The sequence below is a fragment of the Symphalangus syndactylus genome, chromosome 8, assembly GCF_028878055.3.
Source record: "Symphalangus syndactylus isolate Jambi chromosome 8, NHGRI_mSymSyn1-v2.1_pri, whole genome shotgun sequence".
NCBI lineage: Eukaryota > Metazoa > Chordata > Mammalia > Primates > Hylobatidae > Symphalangus > Symphalangus syndactylus.
The window spans coordinates 10,060,389-10,087,908 of record NC_072430.2 but is presented as its reverse complement, the minus strand read 5'-3'; positions in this window follow the sequence as shown (position 1 = coordinate 10,087,908).

Here is a 27,520-nt window from a genome sequence, read left to right as displayed (position 1 = left end):
GAGATAAAACATATTTTTGATTGAGCAGTTATGAAACACTCTTTTTGTAGAAAATGCAAGTGGAGATACGGAGCGCTAAGAGGGTAATAGTGGAAAAAGGAATGTCTTCAAATATAAACTACACAGAATCATTCGGTGAAACTTCTTTCTGATCTGTGCATTCAGCTAACAGTGTTAAACCATACTTTTGATTGAGCAGATCTGAACACTCCTACTGTAGAAAATGCAACTGGACATTTGCAGCGCTAAGAGCGTAGTAGTGGAAAAAGGAATATATTCAAATATAAACTACACAGAAGCATTCTGTGAAACTTCTTTCTGATCTGAGCATTCAGCTAACAGAGTTAAACCGTACTTTTCACTGAGCAGTTTTGAAACACTCTGTCTGTAGAAAATGCAACTGGATATTCGTAGCGCTAAGTGGGTAATAGTGGAAAAAAGAATATGTTCAAATATAAACTACACAGAAGCATTGTATGAAACTTCTTTCTGTTCTGTGCATTCAACTAACAGAGTTGAACCTTAGTTTTTATTGAGCCTTTCTGAAACACTCTTTCTGTAGAAACTGCAATTGGACATTCTGAGCGCTAAGAGGCCTCTATTGGGAAAAATAATGTCTACAAATAAAAACTACACAGAAGAATTGTGTGAAACTTCTTTCTGTTCTGTTTGTTCAACTAAAAGAGTTGAACCTTAGTTTTGATTGAGCCGTTCTGAAACACTCTTTCTGTAGAAAATGCAAGTGGAGATTCGGAGCGCTAAGAGGTTAATAGTGGAAAAAGGAATGTCTCCAAATATAAACTACACAGAATCATTCTGTGAAACTTCTTTCTGATCTGTGCATTCAGCTAACAGTGTTAAACCATACTTTTGATTGAGCAGATCTGAACACTCTTTCTGTAGAAAATGCAACTGGACATTTGGAGCGCTAACAGAGTAGTAGTGGAAAAAGTAATATGTTCAAATGTAAACTACACAGAAGCATTCTGTGAAAGTTCTTTCTGATCTGAGCATTCAGCTAACAGAGTTAAACCATACTTTTGATTGAGCAGTTTTGAAACACTCTGTCTGTAGAAAATGCAACTTGACATTCGTAGCGCTAAGTGGGTAATAGTGGAAAAAAGAGTATGTTCAAATATAAACTACACAGAAGCATTGTATGAAACTTCTTTCTGTTCTGTGCATTCAACTAACAGAGTTGAACCTTAGTTTTGATTGAGCCTTTCTGAAACACTCTTTCTGTAGAAACTGCAATTGGACATTCTGAGCGCGAAGAGGCCTCTATTGGGAAAAATAAAATCTTCAAATAAAAACTACACAGAAGCATTGTGTGAAACTTATTTCTGATATGTTCATTAAGCTAACAGAGTTAAACCATACTTTTGATTGCGCAGTTCTGAACACTCTTTCTGTAGAAAATGCAAGTGGACATTCCGAGCGCTAAGAGGGTAATAGTGGAAAAAGGAATATATTCAAATATAAACTACACAGTAGCATTCTGTGAAAATTCTTTCTGTTCTGTGCATTCAACTAACAGAGTTGAACCTTACTTTTGATTGAGCCGTTCTGAAACACTCTTTCTGTAGAAACTGCAATTGGACATGCTAAGCGCTAAGAGGCCTACATTGGGAAAAAGAATATCTTCAAATAAAAACTACACAGATGCATTCTGTGAAACTTATTTCTGATCTGTAAATTCAGTTAACAGAGATAAAACATATTTTTGATTGAGCAGTTATGAAACACTCTTTTTGTAGAAAATGCAAGTGGAGATACGGAGCGCTAAGTGGGTAATAGTGGAAAAAGGAATGTCTTCAAATATGAACTACACAGAATCATTCGGTGAAACTTCTTTCTGATCTGTGCATTCAGCTAACAGTGTTAAACCATACTTTTGATTGAGCAGATCTGAACACTCCTTCTGTAGAAAATGCAACCGGACATTTGCAGCGCTAAGAGCGTAGTATTGGAAAAAGGAATATATTCAAATATAAACTACACAGAAGCATTCTGTGAAACTTCTTTCTGATCTGAGCATTCAGCTAACAGAGTTAAACCGTACTTTTCACTGAGCAGTTTTGAAACACTCTGTCTGTAGAAAATGCAACTGGACATTCGTAGCGCTAAGTGGGTAATAGTGGAAAAAAGAATATGTTCAAATATAAACTACACAGAAGCATTGTATGAAACTTCTTTCTGTTCTGTGCATTCAACTAACAGAGTTGAACCTTACTTTTGATTGAGCCGTTCTGAAACACTCTTTCTTTAGAAACTGCAATTGGACATTCTGAGCGCTAAGAGGCCTATATTGGGAAAAAGAATGTCTACAAATAAAAACTACACAGAAGAATTGTGTGAAACTTCTTTCTGTTCTGTTTGTTCAACTAAAAGAGTTGAACCTTAGTTTTGATTGAGCCGTTCTGAAACACTCTTTCTGTAGAAAATGCAAGTGGAGATTCGGAGCGCTAAGAGGGTAATAGTGGAAAAAGGAATGTCTCCAAATATAAACTACACAGAATCATTCTGTGAAACTTCTTTCTGATCTGTGCATTCAGCTAACAGAGTTAAACCATACTTTTGATTGAGCAGATCTGAACACTCTTTCTGTAGAAAATGCAACTGGACATTTGGAGCGCTAAGAAAGTAGTAGTAGAAAATGGAATATATTCAAATATAAACTACACAGAAGCATTCTGTGAAACTTCTTTCTGATCTGAGAATTCAGCTAACAGAGTTAAACCATACTTTTGATTGAGCAGTTTTGACACACTCTGTCTGTAGAAAATGCAACTGGACATTCGTAGCGCTAAGTGGGTAATAGTGGAAAAAAGAGTATGTTCAAATATAAACTACACAGAAGCATTGTATGAAACTTCTTTCTGTTCTGTGCATTCAATTAACAGAGTTGAACCTTAGTTTTGATTGAGCCTTTCTGAAACACTCTTTCTGTAGTAACTGCAATTGGACATTCTGAGCGCTAAGAGGCCTCTATTGGGAAAAATAATATCTTCAAATAAAAACTACACAGAAGCATTGTGTGAAACTTATTTCTGATATGTTCATTAAGCTAACAGAGTTAAACCATACTTTTGATTGCGCAGTTCTGAACACTCTTTCTGTAGAAAATGCAAGTGGACATTCAGAGCGCTAAGAGGGTAATAGTGGAAAAAGGAATATATTCAAATATAAACTACACAGTAGCATTCTGTGAAAATTCTTTCTGTTCTGTGCATTCAACTAACAGAGTTGAACCTTACTTTTGATTGAGCCGTTCTGAAACACTCTTTCTGTAGAAACTGCAATTGGACATGCTAAGCGCTAAGAGGCCTACATTGGGAAAAAGAATATCTTCAAATAAAAAGTACACAGATGCATTCTGTGAAACTTATTTCTGATCTGTAAATTCAGTTAACAGAGATAAAACATATTTTTGATTGAGCAGTTATGAAACACTCTTTTTGTAGAAAATGCAAGTGGAGATACGGAGCGCTAAGAGGGTAATAGTGGAAAAAGGAATGTCTTCAAATATAAACTACACAGAATCATTCGGTGAAACTTCTTTCTGATCTGTGCATTCAGCTAACAGTGTTAAACCATACTTTTGATTGAGCAGATCTGAACACTCCTACTGTAGAAAATGCAACTGGACATTTGCAGCGCTAAGAGCGTAGTAGTGGAAAAAGGAATATATTCAAATATAAACTACACAGAAGCATTCTGTGAAACTTCTTTCTGATCTGAGCATTCAGCTAACAGAGTTAAACCGTACTTTTCACTGAGCAGTTTTGAAACACTCTGTCTGTAGAAAATGCAACTGGACATTCGTAGCGCTAAGTGTGTAATAGTGGAAAAAAGAATATGTTCAAATATAAACTACACAGAAGCATTGTATGAAACTTCTTTCTGTTCTGTGCATTCAACTAACAGAGTTGAACCTTACTTTTGATTGAGCCGTTCTGAAACACTCTTTCTTTAGAAACTGCAATTGGACATTCTGAGCGCTAAGAGGCCTATATTGGGAAAAAGAATGTCTACAAATAAAAACTACACAGAAGAATTGTGTGAAACTTCTTTCTGTTCTGTTTGTTCAACTAAAAGAGTTGAACCTTAGTTTTGATTGAGCCGTTCTGAAACACTCTTTCTGTAGAAAATGCAATTGGACATTCTGAGCGCTAAGAGGCATACATTGGGAAAAATAATATCTTCAAATAAAAACTACACAGAAGCATTGTGTGAAACTTATTTCTGATATGTTCATTAAGCTAACAGAGTTAAACCATACTTTTGATTGCGCAGTTCTGAACACTCTTTCTGTAGAAAATGCAAGTGGACATTCGGAGCGCTAAGAGGGTAATAGTGGAAAAAGGAATATATTCAAATATAAACTACACAGTAGCATTCTGTGAAAATTCTTTCTGTTCTGTGCATTCAACTAACAGAGTTGAACCTTACTTTTGATTGAGCCGTTCTGAAACACTCTTTCTGTAGAAACTGCAATTGGACATGCTAAGCGCTAAGAGGCCTACATTGGGAAAAAGAATATCTTCAAATAAAAACTACACAGATGCATTCTGTGAAACTTATTTCTGATCTGTAAATTCAGTTAACAGAGATAAAACATATTTTTGATTGAGCAGTTATGAAACACTCTTTTTGTAGAAAATGCAAGTGGAGATACGGAGCGCTAAGTGGGTAATAGTGGAAAAAGGAATGTCTTCAAATATGAACTACACAGAATCATTCGGTGAAACTTCTTTCTGATCTGTGCATTCAGCTAACAGTGTTAAACCATACTTTTGATTGAGCAGATCTGAACACTCCTTCTGTAGAAAATGCAACCGGACATTTGCAGCGCTAAGAGCGTAGTATTGGAAAAAGGAATATATTCAAATATAAACTACACAGAAGCATTCTGTGAAACTTCTTTCTGATCTGAGCATTCAGCTAACAGAGTTAAACCGTACTTTTCACTGAGCAGTTTTGAAACACTCTGTCTGTAGAAAATGCAACTGGACATTCGTAGCGCTAAGTGGGTAATAGTGGAAAAAAGAATATGTTCAAATATAAACTACACAGAAGCATTGTATGAAACTTCTTTCTGTTCTGTGCATTCAACTAACAGAGTTGAACCTTACTTTTGATTGAGCCGTTCTGAAACACTCTTTCTTTAGAAACTGCAATTGGACATTCTGAGCGCTAAGAGGCCTATATTGGGAAAAAGAATGTCTACAAATAAAAACTACACAGAAGAATTGTGTGAAACTTCTTTCTGTTCTGTTTGTTCAACTAAAAGAGTTGAACCTTAGTTTTGATTGAGCCGTTCTGAAACACTCTTTCTGTAGAAAATGCAAGTGGAGATTCGGAGCGCTAAGAGGGTAATAGTGGAAAAAGGAATGTCTCCAAATATAAACTACACAGAATCATTCTGTGAAACTTCTTTCTGATCTGTGCATTCAGCTAACAGAGTTAAACCATACTTTTGATTGAGCAGATCTGAACACTCTTTCTGTAGAAAATGCAACTGGACATTTGGAGCGCTAAGAAAGTAGTAGTAGAAAATGGAATATATTCAAATATAAACTACACAGAAGCATTCTGTGAAACTTCTTTCTGATCTGAGAATTCAGCTAACAGAGTTAAACCATACTTTTGATTGAGCAGTTTTGACACACTCTGTCTGTAGAAAATGCAACTGGACATTCGTAGCGCTAAGTGGGTAATAGTGGAAAAAAGAGTATGTTCAAATATAAACTACACAGAAGCATTGTATGAAACTTCTTTCTGTTCTGTGCATTCAATTAACAGAGTTGAACCTTAGTTTTGATTGAGCCTTTCTGAAACACTCTTTCTGTAGTAACTGCAATTGGACATTCTGAGCGCTAAGAGGCCTCTATTGGGAAAAATAATATCTTCAAATAAAAACTACACAGAAGCATTGTGTGAAACTTATTTCTGATATGTTCATTAAGCTAACAGAGTTAAACCATACTTTTGATTGCGCAGTTCTGAACACTCTTTCTGTAGAAAATGCAAGTGGACATTCAGAGCGCTAAGAGGGTAATAGTGGAAAAAGGAATATATTCAAATATAAACTACACAGTAGCATTCTGTGAAAATTCTTTCTGTTCTGTGCATTCAACTAACAGAGTTGAACCTTACTTTTGATTGAGCCGTTCTGAAACACTCTTTCTGTAGAAACTGCAATTGGACATGCTAAGCGCTAAGAGGCCTACATTGGGAAAAAGAATATCTTCAAATAAAAAGTACACAGATGCATTCTGTGAAACTTATTTCTGATCTGTAAATTCAGTTAACAGAGATAAAACATATTTTTGATTGAGCAGTTATGAAACACTCTTTTTGTAGAAAATGCAAGTGGAGATACGGAGCGCTAAGAGGGTAATAGTGGAAAAAGGAATGTCTTCAAATATAAACTACACAGAATCATTCGGTGAAACTTCTTTCTGATCTGTGCATTCAGCTAACAGTGTTAAACCATACTTTTGATTGAGCAGATCTGAACACTCCTACTGTAGAAAATGCAACTGGACATTTGCAGCGCTAAGAGCGTAGTAGTGGAAAAAGGAATATATTCAAATATAAACTACACAGAAGCATTCTGTGAAACTTCTTTCTGATCTGAGCATTCAGCTAACAGAGTTAAACCGTACTTTTCACTGAGCAGTTTTGAAACACTCTGTCTGTAGAAAATGCAACTGGACATTCGTAGCGCTAAGTGTGTAATAGTGGAAAAAAGAATATGTTCAAATATAAACTACACAGAAGCATTGTATGAAACTTCTTTCTGTTCTGTGCATTCAACTAACAGAGTTGAACCTTACTTTTGATTGAGCCGTTCTGAAACACTCTTTCTTTAGAAACTGCAATTGGACATTCTGAGCGCTAAGAGGCCTATATTGGGAAAAAGAATGTCTACAAATAAAAACTACACAGAAGAATTGTGTGAAACTTCTTTCTGTTCTGTTTGTTCAACTAAAAGAGTTGAACCTTAGTTTTGATTGAGCCGTTCTGAAACACTCTTTCTGTAGAAAATGCAATTGGACATTCTGAGCGCTAAGAGGCCTACATTGGGAAAAATAATATCTTCAAATAAAAACTACACAGAAGCATTGTGTGAAACTTATTTCTGATATGTTCATTAAGCTAACAGAGTTAAACCATACTTTTGATTGCGCAGTTCTGAACACTCTTTCTGTAGAAAATGCAAGTGGACATTCGGAGCGCTAAGAGGGTAATAGTGGAAAAAGGAATATATTCAAATATAAACTACACAGTAGCATTCTGTGAAAATTCTTTCTGTTCTGTGCATTCAACTAACAGAGTTGAACCTTACTTTTGATTGAGCCGTTCTGAAACACTCTTTCTGTAGAAACTGCAATTGGACATGCTAAGCGCTAAGAGGCCTACATTGGGAAAAAGAATATCTTCAAATAAAAACTACACAGATGCATTCTGTGAAACTTATTTCTGATCTGTAAATTCAGTTAACAGAGATAAAACATATTTTTGATTGAGCAGTTATGAAACACTCTTTTTGTAGAAAATGCAAGTGGAGATTCGGAGCGCTAAGTGGGTAATAGTGGAAAAAAGAATAAGTTCAAATATAAACTACACAGAAGCATTCTGTGAAACTTCTTTCTGTTCTGTGCATTCAACTAACAGAGTTGAACCTTACTTTTGATTGCCCGTTCTGAAACACTCTTTCTTTAGAAACTGCAATTGGACATTCTGAGCGCTAAGAGGCCTATATTGGGAAAAAGAATGTCTACAAATAAAAACTACACAGAAGAATTGTGTGAAACTTCTTTCTGTTCTGTTTGTTCAACTAAAAGAGTTGAACCTTAGTTTTGATTGAGCCGTTCTGAAACACTCTTTCTGTAGAAACTGCAATTGGACATTCTGAGCGCTTAGAGGCCTATTTTGGGAAAAATAATATCTTCAAATAAAAACTACACAGAAGCATTGTGTGAAACTTATTTCTGATATGTTCATTAAGCTAACAGATTTAAACCATACTTTTGATTGCGCAGTACTGAACACTCTTTCTGTAGAAAATGCAAGTGGACATTCGGAGCGCTAAGAGGGTAATAGTGGAAAAAGGAATATATTCAAATATAAACTACACAGTAGCATTCTGTGAAAATTCTTTCTGTTCTGTGCATTCAACTAACAGAGTTGAACCTTACTTTTGATTCAGCCGTTCTGAAACACTCTTTCTGTAGAAACTGCAATTGGAGATGCTAAGCGCTAAGAGGCCTACATTTTGAAAAAGAATATCTTCAAATAAAAACTACACAGATGCATTCTGTGAAACTTATTTCTGATCTGTAAATTCAGTTAACAGAGATAAAACATATTTTTGATTGAGCAGTTATGAAACACTCTTTTTGTAGAAAATGCAAGTGGAGATTCGGAGCGCTAAGAGGGTAATAGTGGAAAAAGGAATGTCTTCAAATATAAACTACACAGAATCATTCCGTGAAACTTCTTTCTGATCTGTGCATTCAGCTAACAGAGTTAAACCATACTTTTGATTGAGCAGATCTGAACTCTCTTTCTGTAGAAAATGCAACTGGACATTTGGAGCGCTAAGAGAGTAGTAGTGGAAAAAGGAATATATTCAAATATAAACTACACAGAAGCATTCTGTGAAACTTCTTTCTGATCTGAGCATTCAGCTAACAGAGTTAAACCATACTTTTGATTGAGCAGTTTTGAAACACTCTGTCTGTAGAAAATGCAACTGGACATTCGTAGCGCTAAGTGGGTAATAGTGGAAAAAAGAATATGTTCAAATATAAACTACACAGAAGCATTGTATGAAACTTCTTTCTGTTCTGTGCGTTCAACTAACAGAGTTGAACCTTACTTTTGATTGAGCCTTTCTGAAACACTCTTTCTGTAGAAACTGCAATTGGACATTCTGAGCGCTAAGAGGCCTATATTGGGAAAAATAATATCTTCAAATAAAAACTACACAGAAGCATTGTGTGAAACTTATTTCTGATATGTTCATTAAGCTAACAGAGTTAAACCATACTTTTGATTGCGCAGTTCTGAACACTCTTTCTGTAGAAAATGCAAGTGGACATTCGGAGCGCTAAGAGGGTAATAGTGGAAAAAGGAATATATTCAAATATAAACTACACAGTAGCATTCTGTGAAAATACTTTCTGTTCTGTGCATTCAACTAACAGAGTTGAACCTTACTTTTGATTGAGCCGTTCTGAAACACTCTTTCTGTAGAAACTGCAATTGGACATGCTAAGCGCTAAGAGGCCTACATTGGGAAATAGAATATCTTCAAATAAAAACTACACAGATGCATTCTGTGAAACTTATTTCTGATCTGTAAATTCAGCTAACAGAGTTAAACCATACTTTTGATTGAGCAGTTTTGAAACACTCTGTCTGTAGAAAATGCAACTGGACATTCGTAGTGCTAAGTGGGTAAAAGTGGAAAAAAGAATATGTTCAAATATAAACTACACAGAAGCATTGTATGAAACTTCTTTCTGTTCTGTGCATTCAACTAACAGAGTTGAACCTTACTTTTGATTGAGCCGTTCTGAAACACTCTTTCTGTAGAAACTGCAATTGGACATTCTGAGCGCTAAGAGGCCTATATTGGGAAAAAGAATGTCTACAAATAAAAACTACACAGAAGAATTGTGTGAAACTTCTTTCTGTTCTGTTTGTTCAACTAAAAGAGTTGAACCTTAGTTTTGATTGAGCCGTTCTGAAACACTCTTTCTGTAGAAAATGCAAGTGGAGATTCGGAGCGCTAAGAGGGTAATAGTGGAAAAAGGAATGTCTCCAAATATAAACTACACAGAATCATTCTGTGAAACTTCTTTCTGATCTGTGCATTCAGCTAACAGAGTTAAACCATACTTTTGATTGAGCAGATCTGAACTCTCTTTCTGTAGAAAATGCAACTGGACATTTGGAGCGCTAAGAGCGTAGTAGTGGAAAAAGGAATATATTCAAATATAAACTACACAGAAGCATTCTGTGAAACTTCTTTCTGATCTGAGCATTCAGCTAACAGAGTTAAACCGTACTTTTCACTGAGCAGTTTTGAAACACTCTGTAGAAAATGCAACTGGACATTCGTAGCGCTAAGTGTGTAATAGTGGAAAAAAGAATATGTTCAAATATAAACTACACAGAAGCATTGTATGAAACTTCTTTCTGTTCTGTGCATTCAACTAACAGAGTTGAACTTTACTTTTGATTGAGCCGTTCTGAAACACTCTTTCTTTAGAAACTGCAATTGGACATTCTGAGCGCTAAGAGGCCTATATTGGGAAAAAGAATGTCTACAAATAAAAACTACACAGAAGAATTGTGTGAAACTTCTTTCTGTTCTGTTTGTTCAACTAAAAGAGTTGAACCTTAGTTTTGATTGAGCCGTTCTGAAACACTCTTTCTGTAGGAAATTCAAGTGGAGATTCGGAGCGCTAAGAGGGTAATAGTGGAAAAAGGAATGTCTCCAAATATAAACTACACAGAATCATTCTGTGAAACTTCTTTCTGATCTGTGCATTCAGCTAACAGAGTTAAACCATACTTTTGAGTGAGCAGATCTGAACACTCTTTCTGTAGAAAATGCAACTGGACATTTGGAGCGCTAAGAAAGTAGTAGTGGAAAAAGGAATATATTCAAATATAAACTACACAGAAGCATTCTGTGAAACTTCTTTCTGATCTGAGCATTCAGCTAACAGAGTTAAACCATACTTTTGATTGAGCAGTTTTGACACACTCTGTCTGTAGAAAATGCAACTGGACATTCGTAGCGCTAAGTGGGTAATAGTGGAAAAAAGAGTATGTTCAAATATAAACTACACAGAAGCATTGTATGAAACTTCTTTCTGTTCTGTGCATTCAACTAACAGAGTTGAACCTTAGTTTTGATTGAGCCTTTCTGAAACACTCTTTCTGTAGTAACTGCAATTGGACATTCTGAGTGCTAAGAGGCCTCTATTGGGAAAAATAATATCTTCAAATAAAAACTACACAGAAGCATTGTGTGAAACTTATTTCTGATATGTTCATTAAGCTAACAGAGTTAAACCATACTTTTGATTGCGCAGTTCTGAACACTCTTTCTGTAGAAAATGTAGGTGGACATTCGGAGCGCTAAGAGGGTAATAGTGGAAAAAGGAATATATTCAAATATAAAATACACAGTAGCATTCTGTGAAAATTCTTTCTGTTCTGTGCATTCAACTAACAGAGTTGAACCTTACTTTTGATTGAGCCGTTCTGAAACACTCTTTCTGTAGAAACTGCAATTGGACATGCTAAGCGCTAAGAGGCCTACATTGGGAAAAAGAATATCTTCAAATAAAAACTACACAGATGCATTCTGTGAAACTTATTTCTGATCTGTAAATTCAGTTAACAGAGATAAAACATATTTTTGATTGAGCAGTTATGAAACACTCTTTTTGTAGAAAATGCAAGTGGAGATTCGGAGCGCTAAGAGGGTAATAGTGGAAAAAGGAATGTCTTCAAATATAAACTACACAGAATCATTCGGTGAAACTTCTTTCTGATCTGTGCATTCATCTAAGAGAGTTAAACCATACTTTTGATTAAGCAGATCTGAACACTCTTTCTGTAGAAAATGCAACTGGACATTTGGAGCGCTAAGAGCGTAGTAGTGGAAAAAGGAATATATTCAAATATAAACTACACAGAAGCATTCTGTGAAACTTCTTTCTGATCTGAGCATTCAGCTAACAGAGTTAAACCATACTTTTGATTGAGCAGTTTTGAAACTCTGTGTCTGTAGAAAATGCAACTGGACATTCGTAGCGCTAAGTGGGAAATAGTGGAAAAAAGAATATGTTCAAATATAAACTACACAGAAGCATTCTGTGAAACTTCTTTCTGTTCTGTGCATTCAACTAACAGATTTGAACCTTACTTTTGATTGAGCCGTTCTGAAACACTCTTTCTGTAGAAACTGCAATTGGACATTCTGAGCGCTAAGAGGCCTATATTGGGAAAAAGAATGTCTACAAATAAAAACTACACAGAAGCATTGTGTGAAACTTCTTTCTGTTCTGTTTGTTCAATTAAAAGAGTTGAACCTTTGTTTTGATTGAGCCGTTCTGAAACACTCTTTCTGTAGAAAATGCAAGTGGAGATTCGGAGCGCTAAGAGGGTAATAGTGGAAAAAGGAATGTCTCCAAATAAAAACTACACAGAATCATTCTGTGAAACTTCTTTCTGATCTGTGCATTCAGCTAACAGAGTTAAACCATACTTTTGATTGCGCAGTTCTGAACACTCTTTCTGTAGAAAATGCAAGTGGACTTTCGGAGCGCTAAGAGGGTAATAGTGGAAAAAGGAATATATTCAAATATAAACTACACAGTAGCATTCTGTGAAAATTCTTTCTGTTCTGTGCATTCAACTAACAGAGTTGAACCTTACTTTTGATTGAGCCGTTCTGAAACACTCTTTCTGTAGAAACTGCAATTGGACATGCTAAGCGCTAAGAGGCCTACATTGGGAAAAAGAATATCTTCAAATAAAAACTACACAGATGCATTCTGTGAAACTTATTTCTGATCTGTAAATTCAGTTAACAGAGATAAAACATATTTTTGATTGAGCAGTTATGAAACACTCTTTTTGTAGAAAATGCAAGTGGAGATACGGAGCGCTAAGTGGGTAATAGTGGAAAAAGGAATGTCTTCAAATATAAACTACACAGAATCATTCGGTGAAACTTCTTTCTGATCTGTGCATTCAGCTAACAGTGTTAAACCATACTTTTGATTGAGCAGATCTGAACACTCCTTCTGTAGAAAATGCAACCGGACATTTGCAGCGCTAAGAGCGTAGTATTGGAAAAAGGAATATATTCAAATATAAACTACACAGAAGCATTCTGTGAAACTTCTTTCTGATCTGAGCATTCAGCTAACAGAGTTAAACCGTACTTTTCACTGAGCAGTTTTGAAACACTCTGTCTGTAGAAAATGCAACTGGACATTCCTAGCGCTAAGTGGGTAATAGTGGAAAAAAGAATATGTTCAAATATAAACTACACAGAAGCATTGTATGAAGCTTCTTTCTGTTCTGTGCATTCAACTAACAGAGTTGAACCTTACATTTGATTGAGCCGTTCTGAAACACTCTTTCTTTAGAAACTGCAATTGGACATTCTGAGCGCTAAGAGGCCTATATTGGGAAAAAGAATGTCTACAAATAAAAACTACACAGAAGAATTGTGTGAAACTTCTTTCTGTTCTGTTTGTTCAACTAAAAGAGTTGAACCTTAGTTTTGATTGAGCCGTTCTGAAACACTCTTTCTGTAGAAAATGCAAGTGGAGATTCGGAGCGCTAAGAGGGTAATAGTGGAAAAAGGAATGTCTCTAAATATAAACTACACAGAATCATTCTGTGAAACTTCTTTCTGATCTGTGCATTCAGCTAACAGAGTTAAACCATACTTTTGATTGAGCAGATCTGAACACTCTTTCTGTAGAAAATGCAACTGGACATTTGGAGCGCTAAGAAAGTAGTAGTAGAAAATGGAATATATTCAAATATAAAATACACAGAAGCATTCTGTGAAACTTCTTTCTGATCTGAGAATTCAGCTAACAGAGTTAAACCATACTTTTGATTGAGCAGTTTTGACACACTCTGTCTGTAGAAAATGCAACTGGACATTCGTAGCGCTAAGTGGGTAATAGTGGAAAAAAGAGTATGTTCAAATATAAACTACACAGAAGCATTGTATGAAACTTCTTTCTGTTCTGTGCATTCAATTAACAGAGTTGAACCTTAGTTTTGATTGAGCCTTTCTGAAACACTCTTTCTGTAGTAACTGCAATTGGACATTCTGAGCGCTAAGAGGCCTCTATTGGGAAAAATAATATCTTCAAATAAAAACTACACAGAAGCATTGTGTGAAACTTATTTCTGATATGTTCATTAAGCTAACAGAGTTAAACCATACTTTTGATTGCGCAGTTCTGAACACTCTTTCTGTAGAAAATGCAAGTGTACATTCGGAGCGCTAAGAGGGTAATAGTGGAAAAAGGAATATATTCAAATATAAACTACACAGTAGCATTCTGTGAAAATTCTTTCTGTTCTGTGCATTCAACTAACAGAGTTGAACCTTACTTTTGATTGAGCCGTTCTGAAACACTCTTTCTGTAGAAACTGCAATTGGACATGCTAAGCGCTAAGAGGCCTACATTGGGAAAAAGAATATCTTCAAATAAAAACTACACAGATGCATTCTGTGAAACTTATTTCTGATCTGTAAATTCAGTTAACAGAGATAAAACATATTTTTGATTGAGCAGTTATGAAACACTCTTTTTGTAGAAAATGCAAGTGGAGATACGGAGCGCTAAGAGGGTAATAGTGGAAAAAGGAATGTCTTCAAATATAAACTACACAGAATCATTCGGTGAAACTTCTTTCTGATCTGTGCATTCAGCTAACAGTGTTAAACCATACTTTTGATTGAGCAGATCTGAACACTCTTTCTGTAGAAAATGCAACTGGACATTTGCAGCGCTAAGAGCGTAGTAGTGGAAAAAGGAATATATTCAAATATAAACTACACAGAAGCATTCTGTGAAACTTCTTTCTGATCTGAGCATTCAGCTAACAGAGTTAAACCGTACTTTTCACTGAGCAGTTTTGAAACACTCTGTCTGTAGAAAATGCAACTGGACATTCGTAGCGCTAAGTGTGTAATAGTGGAAAAAAGAATATGTTCAAATATAAACTACACAGAAGCATTGTATGAAACTTCTTTCTGTTCTGTGCATTCAACTAACAGAGTTGAACCTTACTTTTGATTGAGCCGTTCTGAAACACTCTTTCTTTAGAAACTGCAATTGGACATTCTGAGCGCTAAGAGGCCTATATTGGGAAAAAGAATGTCTACAAATAAAAACTACACAGAAGAATTGTGTGAAACTTCTTTCTGTTCTGTTTGTTCAACTAAAAGAGTTGAACCTTAGTTTTGATTGAGCCGTTCTGAAACACTCTTTCTGTAGAAAATGCAATTGGACATTCTGAGCGCTAAGAGGCCTACATTGGGAAAAATAATATCTTCAAATAAAAACTACACAGAAGCATTGTGTGAAACTTATTTCTGATATGTTCATTAAGCTAACAGAGTTAAACCATACTTTTGATTGCGCAGTTCTGAACACTCTTTCTGTAGAAAATGCAAGTGGACATTCGGTGCGCTAAGAGGGTAATAGTGGAAAAAGGAATATATTCAAATATAAACTACACAGTAGCATTCTGTGAAAATTCTTTCTGTTCTGTGCATTCAACTAACAGATTTGAACCTTACTTTTGATTGAGCCGTTCTGAAACACTCTTTCTGTAGAAACTGCAATTGGACATGCTAAGCGCTAAGAGGCCTACATTGGGAAAAAGAATATCTTCAAATAAAAACTACACAGATGCATTCTGTGAAACTTATTTCTGATCTGTAAATTCAGTTAACAGAGATAAAACATATTTTTGATTGAGCAGTTATGAAACACTCTTTTTGTAGAAAATGCAAGTGGAGATTCGGAGCGCTAAGAGGGTAATAGTGGAAAAAGGAATGTCTTCAAATATAAACTACACAGAATCATTCGGTGAAACTTCTTTCTGATCTGTGCATTCAGCTAACAGAGTTAAACCATACTTTTGATTAAGCAGATCTGAACACTCTTTCTGTAGAAAATGCAACTGGACATTTGGAGCGCTAAGAGCGTAGTAGTGGAAAAAGTAATATATTCAAATATAAACTACACAGAAGCATTCTGTGAAACTTCTTTCTGATCTGAGCATTCAGCTAACAGATTTAAACCATACTTTTGATTGAGCAGTTTTGAAACTCTGTGTCTGTAGAAAATGCAACTGGACATTCGTAGCACTAAGTGGGTAATAGTGGAAAAAAGAATATGTTCAAATATAAACTACACAGAAGCATTCTGTGAAACTTCTTTCTGTTCTGTGCATTCAACTAACAGAGTTGAACCTTACTTTTGATTGAGCCGTTCTGAAACACTCTTTCTTTAGAAACTGCAATTGGACATTCTGAGCGCTAAGAGGCCTATATTGGGAAAAAGAATGTCTACAAATAAAAACTACACAGAAGAATTGTGTGAAACTTCTTTCTGTTCTGTTTGTTCAACTAAAAGAGTTGAACCTTAGTTTTGATTGAGCCGTTCTGAAACACTCTTTTTGTAGAAACTGCAATTTGACATTCTGAGCGCTAAGAGGCCTATTTTGGGAAAAATAATATCTTCAAATAAAAACTACACAGAAGCATTGTGTGAAACTTATTTCTGATATATTCATTAAGCTAACAGACTTAAACCATACTTTTGATTGCGCAGTTCTGAACACTCTTTCTGTAGAAAATGCAAGTGGACATTCGGAGCGCTAAGAGGGTAATAGTGGAAAAAGGAATATATTCAAATATAAACTACACAGTAGCCTTCTGTGAAAATTCTTTCTGTTCTGTGCATTCAACTAACAGAGTTGAACCTTACTTTTGATTCAGCCGTTCTGAAACACTCTTTCTGTAGAAACTGCAATTGGAGATGCTAAGCGCTAAGAGGCCTACATTTTGAAAAAGAATATCTTCAAATAAAAACTACACAGATGCATTCTGTGAAACTTATTTCTGATCTGTAAATTCAGTTAACAGAGATAAAACATATTTTTGATTGAGCAGTTATGAAACACTCTTTTTGTAGAAAATGCAAGTGGAGATTCGGAGCGCTAAGAGGGTAATAGTGGAAAAAGGAATGTCTTCAAATATAAACTACACAGAATCATTCCGTGAAACTTCTTTCTGATCTGTGCATTCAGCTAACAGAGTTAAACCATACTTTTGATTGAGCAGATCTGAACTCTCTTTCTGTAGAAAATGCAACTGGACATTTGGAGCGCTAAGAGAGTAGTAGTTTAAAAAGGAATATATTCAAATATAAACTACACAGAAGCATTCTGTGAAACTTCTTTCTGATCTGAGCATTCAGCTAACAGAGTTAAACCATACTTTTGATTGAGCAGTTTTGAAACACTCTGTCTGTAGAAAATGCAACTGGACATTCGTAGCGCTAAGTGGGTAATAGTGGAAAAAAGAATATGTTCAAATATAAACTACACAGAAGCATTGTATGAAACTTCTTTCTGTTCTGTGCGTTCAACTAACAGAGTTGAACCTTACTTTTGATTGAGCCTTTCTGAAACACTCTTTCTGTAGAAACTGCAATTGGACATTCTGAGCGCTAAGAGGCCTATATTGGGAAAAATAATATCTTCAAATAAAAACTACACAGAAGCATTGTGTGAAACTTATTTCTGATATGTTCATTAAGCTAACAGAGTTAAACCATACTTTTGATTGCGCAGTTCTGAACACTCTTTCTGTAGAAAATGCAAGTGGACATTCGGAGCGCTAAGAGGGTAATAGTGGAAAAAGGAATATATTCAAATATAAACTACACAGTAGCATTCTGTGAAAATACTTTCTGTTCTGTGCATTCAACTAACAGAGTTGAACCTTACTTTTGATTGAGCCGTTCTGAAACACTCTTTCTGTAGAAACTGCAAATGGACATGCTAAGCGCTAAGAGGCCTACATTTTGAAAAAGAATATCTTCAAATAAAAACTACACAGATGCATTCTGTGAAACTTATTTCTGATCTGTAAATTCAGCTAACAGAGTTAAACCATACTTTTGATTGAGCAGTTTTGAAACACTCTGTCTGTAGAAAATGCAACTGGACATTCGTAGCGCTAAGTGGGTAAAAGTGGAAAAAAGAATATGTTCAAATATAAACTACACAGAAGCATTGTATGAAACTTCTTTCTGTTCTGTGCATTCAACTAACAGAGTTGAACCTTACTTTTGATTGAGCCGTTCTGAAACACTCTTTCTGTAGAAACTGCAATTGGACATTCTGAGCGCTAAGAGGCCTATATTGGGAAAAAGAATGTCTACAAATAAAAACTACACAGAAGAATTGTGTGAAACTTCTTTCTGTTCTGTTTGTTCAACTAAAAGAGTTGAACCTTAGTTTTGATTGAGCCGTTCTGAAACACTCTTTCTGTAGAAAATGCAAGTGGAGATTCGGAGCGCTAAGAGGGTAATAGTGGAAAAAGGAATGTCTCCAAATATAAACTACACAGAATCATTCTGTGAAACTTCTTTCTGATCTGTGCATTCAGCTAACAGAGTTAAACCATACTTTTGATTGAGCAGATCTGAACTCTCTTTCTGTAGAAAATGCAACTGGACATTTGGAGCGCTAAGAGCGTAGTAGTGGAAAAAGGAATATATTCAAATATAAACTACACAGAAGCATTCTGTGAAACTTCTTTCTGATCTGAGCATTCAGCTAACAGATTTAAACCATACTTTTGATTGAGCAGTTTTGAAACTCTGTGTCTGTAGAAAATGCAACTGGACATTCGTAGCGCTAAGTGGGTAATAGTGGAAAAAAGAATATGTTCAAATATAAACTACACAGAAGCATTCTGTGAAACTTCTTTCTGTTCTGTGCATTCAACTAACAGAGTTGAACCTTACTTTTGATTGAGCCGTTCTGAAACACTCTTTCTTTAGAAACTGCAATTGGACATTCTGAGCGCTAAGAGGCCTATATTGGGAAAAAGAATGTCTACAAATAAAAACTACACAGAAGAATTGTGTGAAACTTCTTTCTGTTCTGTTTGTTCAACTAAAAGAGTTGAACCTTAGTTTTGATTGAGCCGTTCTGAAACACTCTTTCTGTAGAAAATGCAAGTGGAGATTCAGAGCGCTAAGAGGGTAATAGTGGAAAAAGAAATGTCTCCAAATATAAACTACACAGAATCATTCTGTGAAACTTCTTTCTGATCTGTGCATTCAGCTAACAGAGTTAAACCATACTTTTGATTGAGCAGATCTGAACACTCTTTCTGTAGAAAATGCAACTGGACATTTGGAGCGCTAAGAAAGTAGTAGTGGAAAAAGGAATATATTCAAATATAAACTACACAGAAGCATTCTGTGAAACTTCTTTCTGATCTGAGCATTCAGCTAACAGAGTTAAACCATACTTTTGATTGAGCAGTTTTGACACACTCTGTCTGTAGAAAATGCAACTGGACATTCGTAGCGCTAAGTGGGTAATAGTGGAAAAAAGAGTATGTTCAAATATAAACTACACAGAAGCATTGTATGAAACTTCTTTCTGTTCTGTGCATTCAACTAACAGAGTTGAACCTTAGTTTTGATTGAGCCTTTCTGAAACACTCTTTCTGTAGTAACTGCAATTGGACATTCTGAGCGCTAAGAGGCCTCTATTGGGAAAAATAATATCTTCAAATAAAAACTACACAGAAGCATTGTGTGAAACTTATTTCTGATATGTTCATTAAGCTAACAGAGTTAAACCATACTTTTGATTGCACAGTTCTGAACACTCTTTCTGTAGAAAATGTAGGTGGACATTCGGAGCGCTAAGAGGGTAATAGTGGAAAAAGGAATATATTCAAATATAAACTACACAGTAGCATTCTGTGAAAATACTTTCTGTTCTGTGCATTCAACTAACAGAGTTGAACCTTACTTTTGATTGAGCCGTTCTGAAACACTCTTTCTGTAGAAACTGCAATTGGACATGCTAAGCGCTAAGAGGCCTACATTGGGAAAAAGAATATCTTCAAATAAAAACTACACAGATGCATTCTGTGAAACTTATTTCTGATCTGTAAATTCAGTTAACAGAGATAAAACATATTTTTGATTGAGCAGTTATGAAACACTCTTTTTGTAGAAAATGCAAGTGGAGATTCGGAGCGCTAAGAGGGTAATAGTGGAAAAAGGAATGTCTTCAAATATAAACTACACAGAATCATTCGGTGAAACTTCTTTCTGATCTGTGCATTCATCTAACAGAGTTAAACCATACTTTTGATTAAGCAGATCTGAACACTCTTTCTGTAGAAAATGCAACTGGACATTTGGAGCGCTAAGAGCGTAGTAGTGGAAAAAGGAATATATTCAAATATAAACTACACAGAAACATTCTGTGAAACTTCTTTCTGATCTGAGCATTCAGCTAACAGAGTTAAACCATACTTTTGATTGAGCAGTTTTGAAACTCTGTGTCTGTAGAAAATGCAACTGGACATTCGTAGCGCTAAGTGGGTAATAGTGGAAAAAAGAATATGTTCAAATATAAACTACACAGAAGCATTCTGTGAAACTTCTTTCTGTTCTGTGCATTCAACTAACAGATTTGAACCTTACTTTTGATTGAGCCGTTCTGAAACACTCTTTCTGTAGAAACTGCAATTGGACATTCTGAGCGCTAAGAGGCCTATATTGGGAAAAAGAATGTCTACAAATAAAAACTACACAGAAGCATTGTGTGAAACTTCTTTCTGTTCTGTTTGTTCAATTAAAAGAGTTGAACCTTTGTTTTGATTGAGCCGTTCTGAAACACTCTTTCTGTAGAAAATGCAAGTGGAGATTCGGAGCGCTAAGAGGGTAATAGTGGAAAAAGGAATGTCTCCAAATATAAACTACACAGAATCATTCTGTGAAACTTCTTTCTGATCTGTGCATTCAGCTAACAGAGTTAAACCATACTTTTGATTGAGCAGATCTGAACACTCTTTCTGTAGAAAATGCAACTGGACATTTGGAGCGCTAAGAGAGTAGTAGTGGAAAAAGGAATATATTCAAATATAAACTACACAGAAGCATTCTGTGAAACTTCTTTCTGATCTGAGCATTCAGCTAACAGAGTTAAACCATACTTTTGATTGAGCAGTTTTGAAACACTCTGTCTGTAGAAAATGCAACTGGACATTCGTAGCGCTAAGTGGGTAATAGTGGAAAAAAGAGTATGTTCAAATATAAACTACACAGAAGCATTGTATGAAACTTCTTTCTGTTCTGTGCATTCAACTAACAGAGTTGAACCTTACTTTTGATTGAGCCTTTCTGAAACACTCTTTCTGTAGAAACTGCAATTGGACATTCTGAGCGCTAAGAGGCCTCTATTGGGAAATATAATATCTTCAAATAAAAACTACACAGAAGCATTGTGTGAAACTTATTTCTGATATGTTCATTAAGCTAACAGAGTTAAACCATACTTTTGATTGCGCAGTTCTGAAAACTCTTTCTGTAGAAAATGCAAGTGGACCTTCGGAGCGCTAAGAGAGTAATAGTGGAAAAAGGAATATATTCAAATATAAACTACACAGTAGCGTTCTGTGAAAATTCTTTCTGTTCTGTGCATTCAACTAACAGAGTTGAACCTTACTTTTGATTGAGCCGTTCTGAAACACTCTTTCTGTAGAAACTGCAATTGGACATGCTAAGCGCTAAGAGGCCTACATTGGGAAAAAGAATATCTTCAAATAAAAACTACACAGATGCATTCTGTGAAACTTATTTCTGATCTGTCAATTCAGTTAACAGAGATAAAACATATTTTTGATTGAGCAGTTATGAAACACTCTTTTTGTAGAAAATGCAAGTGGAGATTCGGAGCGCTAAGAGGGTAATAGTGGAAAATGGAATGTCTTCAAATATAAACTACACAGAATCATTCGGTGAAACTTCTTTCTGATCTGTGCATTCAGCTAACAGAGTTAAACCATACTTTTGATTGAGCAGATCTGAACTCTCTTTCTGTAGAAAATGCAACTGGACATTTGGAGCGCTAAGAGCGTAGTAGTGGAAAAAGGAATATATTCAAATATAAACTACACAGAAGCATTCTGTGAAACTTCTTTCTGATCTGAGCATTCAGCTAACAGAGTTAAACCGTACTTTTCACTGAGCAGTTTTGAAACACTCTGTAGAAAATGCAACTGGACATTCGTAGCGCTAAGTGTGTAATAGTGGAAAAAAGAATATGTTCAAATATAAACTACACAGAAGCATTGTATGAAACTTCTTTCTGTTCTGTGCATTCAACTAACAGAGTTGAACTTTACTTTTGATTGAGCCGTTCTGAAACACTCTTTCTTTAGAAACTGCAATTGGACATTCTGAGCGCTAAGAGGCCTATATTGGGAAAAAGAATGTCTACAAATAAAAACTACACAGAAGAATTGTGTGAAACTTCTTTCTGTTCTGTTTGTTCAACTAAAAGAGTTGAACCTTAGTTTTGATTGAGCCGTTCTGAAACACTCTTTCTGTAGAAAATTCAAGTGGAGATTCGGAGCGCTAAGAGGGTAATAGTGGAAAAAGGAATGTCTCCAAATATAAACTACACAGAATCATTCTGTGAAACTTCTTTCTGATCTGTGCATTCAGCTAACAGAGTTAAACCATACTTTTGAGTGAGCAGATCTGAACACTCTTTCTGTAGAAAATGCAACTGGACATTTGGAGCGCTAAGAAAGTAGTAGTGGAAAAAGGAATATATTCAAATATAAACTACACAGAAGCATTCTGTGAAACTTCTTTCTGATCTGAGCATTCAGCTAACAGAGTTAAACCATACTTTTGATTGAGCAGTTTTGACACACTCTGTCTGTAGAAAATGCAACTGGACATTCGTAGCGCTAAGTGGGTAATAGTGGAAAAAAGAGTATGTTCAAATATAAACTACACAGAAGCATTGTATGAAACTTCTTTCTGTTCTGTGCATTCAACTAACAGAGTTGAACCTTAGTTTTGATTGAGCCTTTCTGAAACACTCTTTCTGTAGTAACTGCAATTGGACATTCTGAGTGCTAAGAGGCCTCTATTGGGAAAAATAATATCTTCAAATAAAAACTACACAGAAGCATTGTGTGAAACTTATTTCTGATATGTTCATTAAGCTAACAGAGTTAAACCATACTTTTGATTGCGCAGTTCTGAACACTCTTTCTGTAGAAAATGTAGGTGGACATTCGGAGCGCTAAGAGGGTAATAGTGGAAAAAGGAATATATTCAAATATAAAATACACAGTAGCATTCTGTGAAAATTCTTTCTGTTCTGTGCATTCAACTAACAGAGTTGAACCTTACTTTTGATTGAGCCGTTCTGAAACACTCTTTCTGTAGAAACTGCAATTGGACATGCTAAGCGCTAAGAGGCCTACATTGGGAAAAAGAATATCTTCAAATAAAAACTACACAGATGCATTCTGTGAAACTTATTTCTGATCTGTAAATTCAGTTAACAGAGATAAAACATATTTTTGATTGAGCAGTTATGAAACACTCTTTTTGTAGAAAATGCAAGTGGAGATTCGGAGCGCTAAGAGGGTAATAGTGGAAAAAGGAATGTCTTCAAATATAAACTACACAGAATCATTCGGTGAAACTTCTTTCTGATCTGTGCATTCATCTAAGAGAGTTAAACCATACTTTTGATTAAGCAGATCTGAACACTCTTTCTGTAGAAAATGCCACTGGACATTTGGAGCGCTAAGAGCGTAGTAGTGGAAAAAGGAATATATTCAAATATAAACTACACAGAAGCATTCTGTGAAACTTCTTTCTGATCTGAGCATTCAGCTAACAGAGTTAAACCATACTTTTGATTGAGCAGTTTTGAAACTCTGTGTCTGTAGAAAATGCAACTGGACATTCGTAGCGCTAAGTGGGAAATAGTGGAAAAAAGAATATGTTCAAATATAAACTACACAGAAGCATTCTGTGAAACTTCTTTCTGTTCTGTGCATTCAACTAACAGATTTGAACCTTACTTTTGATTGAGCCGTTCTGAAACACTCTTTCTGTAGAAACTGCAATTGGACATTCTGAGCGCTAAGAGGCCTATATTGGGAAAAAGAATGTCTACAAATAAAAACTACACAGAAGCATTGTGTGAAACTTCTTTCTGTTCTGTTTGTTCAATTAAAAGAGTTGAACCTTTGTTTTGATTGAGCCGTTCTGAAACACTCTTTCTGTAGAAAATGCAAGTGGAGATTCGGAGCGCTAAGAGGGTAATAGTGGAAAAAGGAATGTCTCCAAATATAAACTACACAGAATCATTCTGTGAAACTTCTTTCTGATCTGTGCATTCAGCTAACAGAGTTAAACCATACTTTTGATTGCGCAGTTCTGAACACTCTTTCTGTAGAAAATGCAAGTGGACTTTCGGAGCGCTAAGAGGGTAATAGTGGAAAAAGGAATATATTCAAATATAAACTACACAGTAGCATTCTGTGAAAATTCTTTCTGTTCTGTGCATTCAACTAACAGAGTTGAACTTTACTTTTGATTGAGCCGTTCTGAAACACTCTTTCTGTAGAAACTGCAATTGGACATGCTAAGCGCTAAGAGGCCTACATTGGGAAAAAGAATATCTTCAAATAAAAACTACACAGATGCATTCTGTGAAACTTATTTCTGATCTGTAAATTCAGTTAACAGAGATAAAACATATTTTTGATTGAGCAGTTATGAAACACTCTTTTTGTAGAAAATGCAAGTGGAGATACGGAGCGCTAAGTGGGTAATAGTGGAAAAAGGAATGTCTTCAAATATAAACTACACAGAATCATTCGGTGAAACTTCTTTCTGATCTGTGCATTCAGCTAACAGTGTTAAACCATACTTTTGATTGAGCAGATCTGAACACTCCTTCTGTAGAAAATGCAACCGGACATTTGCAGCGCTAAGAGCGTAGTATTGGAAAAAGGAATATATTCAAATATAAACTACACAGAAGCATTCTGTGAAACTTCTTTCTGATCTGAGCATTCAGCTAACAGAGTTAAACCGTACTTTTCACTGAGCAGTTTTGAAACACTCTGTCTGTAGAAAATGCAACTGGACATTCCTAGCGCTAAGTGGGTAATAGTGGAAAAAAGAATATGTTCAAATATAAACTACACAGAAGCATTGTATGAAGCTTCTTTCTGTTCTGTGCATTCAACTAACAGAGTTGAACCTTACTTTTGATTGAGCCGTTCTGAAACACTCTTTCTTTAGAAACTGCAATTGGACATTCTGAGCGCTAAGAGGCCTATATTGGGAAAAAGAATGTCTACAAATAAAAACTACACAGAAGAATTGTGTGAAACTTCTTTCTGTTCTGTTTGTTCAACTAAAAGAGTTGAACCTTAGTTTTGATTGAGCCGTTCTGAAACACTCTTTCTGTAGAAAATGCAAGTGGAGATTCGGAGCGCTAAGAGGGTAATAGTGGAAAAAGGAATGTCTCTAAATATAAACTACACAGAATCATTCTGTGAAACTTCTTTCTGATCTGTGCATTCAGCTAACAGAGTTAAACCATACTTTTGATTGAGCAGATCTGAACACTCTTTCTGTAGAAAATGCAACTGGACATTTGGAGCGCTAAGAAAGTAGTAGTAGAAAATGGAATATATTCAAATATAAAATACACAGAAGCATTCTGTGAAACTTCTTTCTGATCTGAGAATTCAGCTAACAGAGTTAAACCATACTTTTGATTGAGCAGTTTTGACACACTCTGTCTGTAGAAAATGCAACTGGACATTCGTAGCGCTAAGTGGGTAATAGTGGAAAAAAGAGTATGTTCAAATATAAACTACACAGAAGCATTGTATGAAACTTCTTTCTGTTCTGTGCATTCAATTAACAGAGTTGAACCTTAGTTTTGATTGAGCCTTTCTGAAACACTCTTTCTGTAGTAACTGCAATTGGACATTCTGAGCGCTAAGAGGCCTCTATTGGGAAAAATAATATCTTCAAATAAAAACTACACAGAAGCATTGTGTGAAACTTATTTCTGATATGTTCATTAAGCTAACAGAGTTAAACCATACTTTTGATTGCGCAGTTCTGAACACTCTTTCTGTAGAAAATGCAAGTGTACATTCGGAGCGCTAAGAGGGTAATAGTGGAAAAAGGAATATATTCAAATATAAACTACACAGTAGCATTCTGTGAAAATTCTTTCTGTTCTGTGCATTCAACTAACAGAGTTGAACCTTACTTTTGATTGAGCCGTTCTGAAACACTCTTTCTGTAGAAACTGCAATTGGACATGCTAAGCGCTAAGAGGCCTACATTGGGAAAAAGAATATCTTCAAATAAAAACTACACAGATGCATTCTGTGAAACTTATTTCTGATCTGTAAATTCAGTTAACAGAGATAAAACATATTTTTGATTGAGCAGTTATGAAACACTCTTTTTGTAGAAAATGCAAGTGGAGATACGGAGCGCTAAGAGGGTAATAGTGGAAAAAGGAATGTCTTCAAATATAAACTACACAGAATCATTCGGTGAAACTTCTTTCTGATCTGTGCATTCAGCTAACAGTGTTAAACCATACTTTTGATTGAGCAGATCTGAACACTCTTTCTGTAGAAAATGCAACTGGACATTTGCAGCGCTAAGAGCGTAGTAGTGGAAAAAGGAATATATTCAAATATAAACTACACAGAAGCATTCTGTGAAACTTCTTTCTGATCTGAGCATTCAGCTAACAGAGTTAAACCGTACTTTTCACTGAGCAGTTTTGAAACACTCTGTCTGTAGAAAATGCAACTGGACATTCGTAGCGCTAAGTGTGTAATAGTGGAAAAAAGAATATGTTCAAATATAAACTACACAGAAGCATTGTATGAAACTTCTTTCTGTTCTGTGCATTCAACTAACAGAGTTGAACCTTACTTTTGATTGAGCCGTTCTGAAACACTCTTTCTTTAGAAACTGCAATTGGACATTCTGAGCGCTAAGAGGCCTATATTGGGAAAAAGAATGTCTACAAATAAAAACTACACAGAAGAATTGTGTGAAACTTCTTTCTGTTCTGTTTGTTCAACTAAAAGAGTTGAACCTTAGTTTTGATTGAGCCGTTCTGAAACACTCTTTCTGTAGAAAATGCAATTGGACATTCTGAGCGCTAAGAGGCCTACATTGGGAAAAATAATATCTTCAAATAAAAACTACACAGAAGCATTGTGTGAAACTTATTTCTGATATGTTCATTAAGCTAACAGAGTTAAACCATACTTTTGATTGCGCAGTTCTGAACACTCTTTCTGTAGAAAATGCAAGTGGACATTCGGTGCGCTAAGAGGGTAATAGTGGAAAAAGGAATATATTCAAATATAAACTACACAGTAGCATTCTGTGAAAATTCTTTCTGTTCTGTGCATTCAACTAACAGAGTTGAACCTTACTTTTGATTGAGCCGTTCTGAAACACTCTTTCTGTAGAAACTGCAATTGGACATGCTAAGCGCTAAGAGGCCTACATTGGGAAAAAGAATATCTTCAAATAAAAACTACACAGATGCATTCTGTGAAACTTATTTCTGATCTGTAAATTCAGTTAACAGAGATAAAACATATTTTTGATTGAGCAGTTATGAAACACTCTTTTTGTAGAAAATGCAAGTGGAGATTCGGAGCGCTAAGAGGGTAATAGTGGAAAAAGGAATGTCTTCAAATATAAACTACACAGAATCATTCGGTGAAACTTCTTTCTGATCTGTGCATTCAGCTAACAGAGTTAAACCATACTTTTGATTAAGCAGATCTGAACACTCTTTC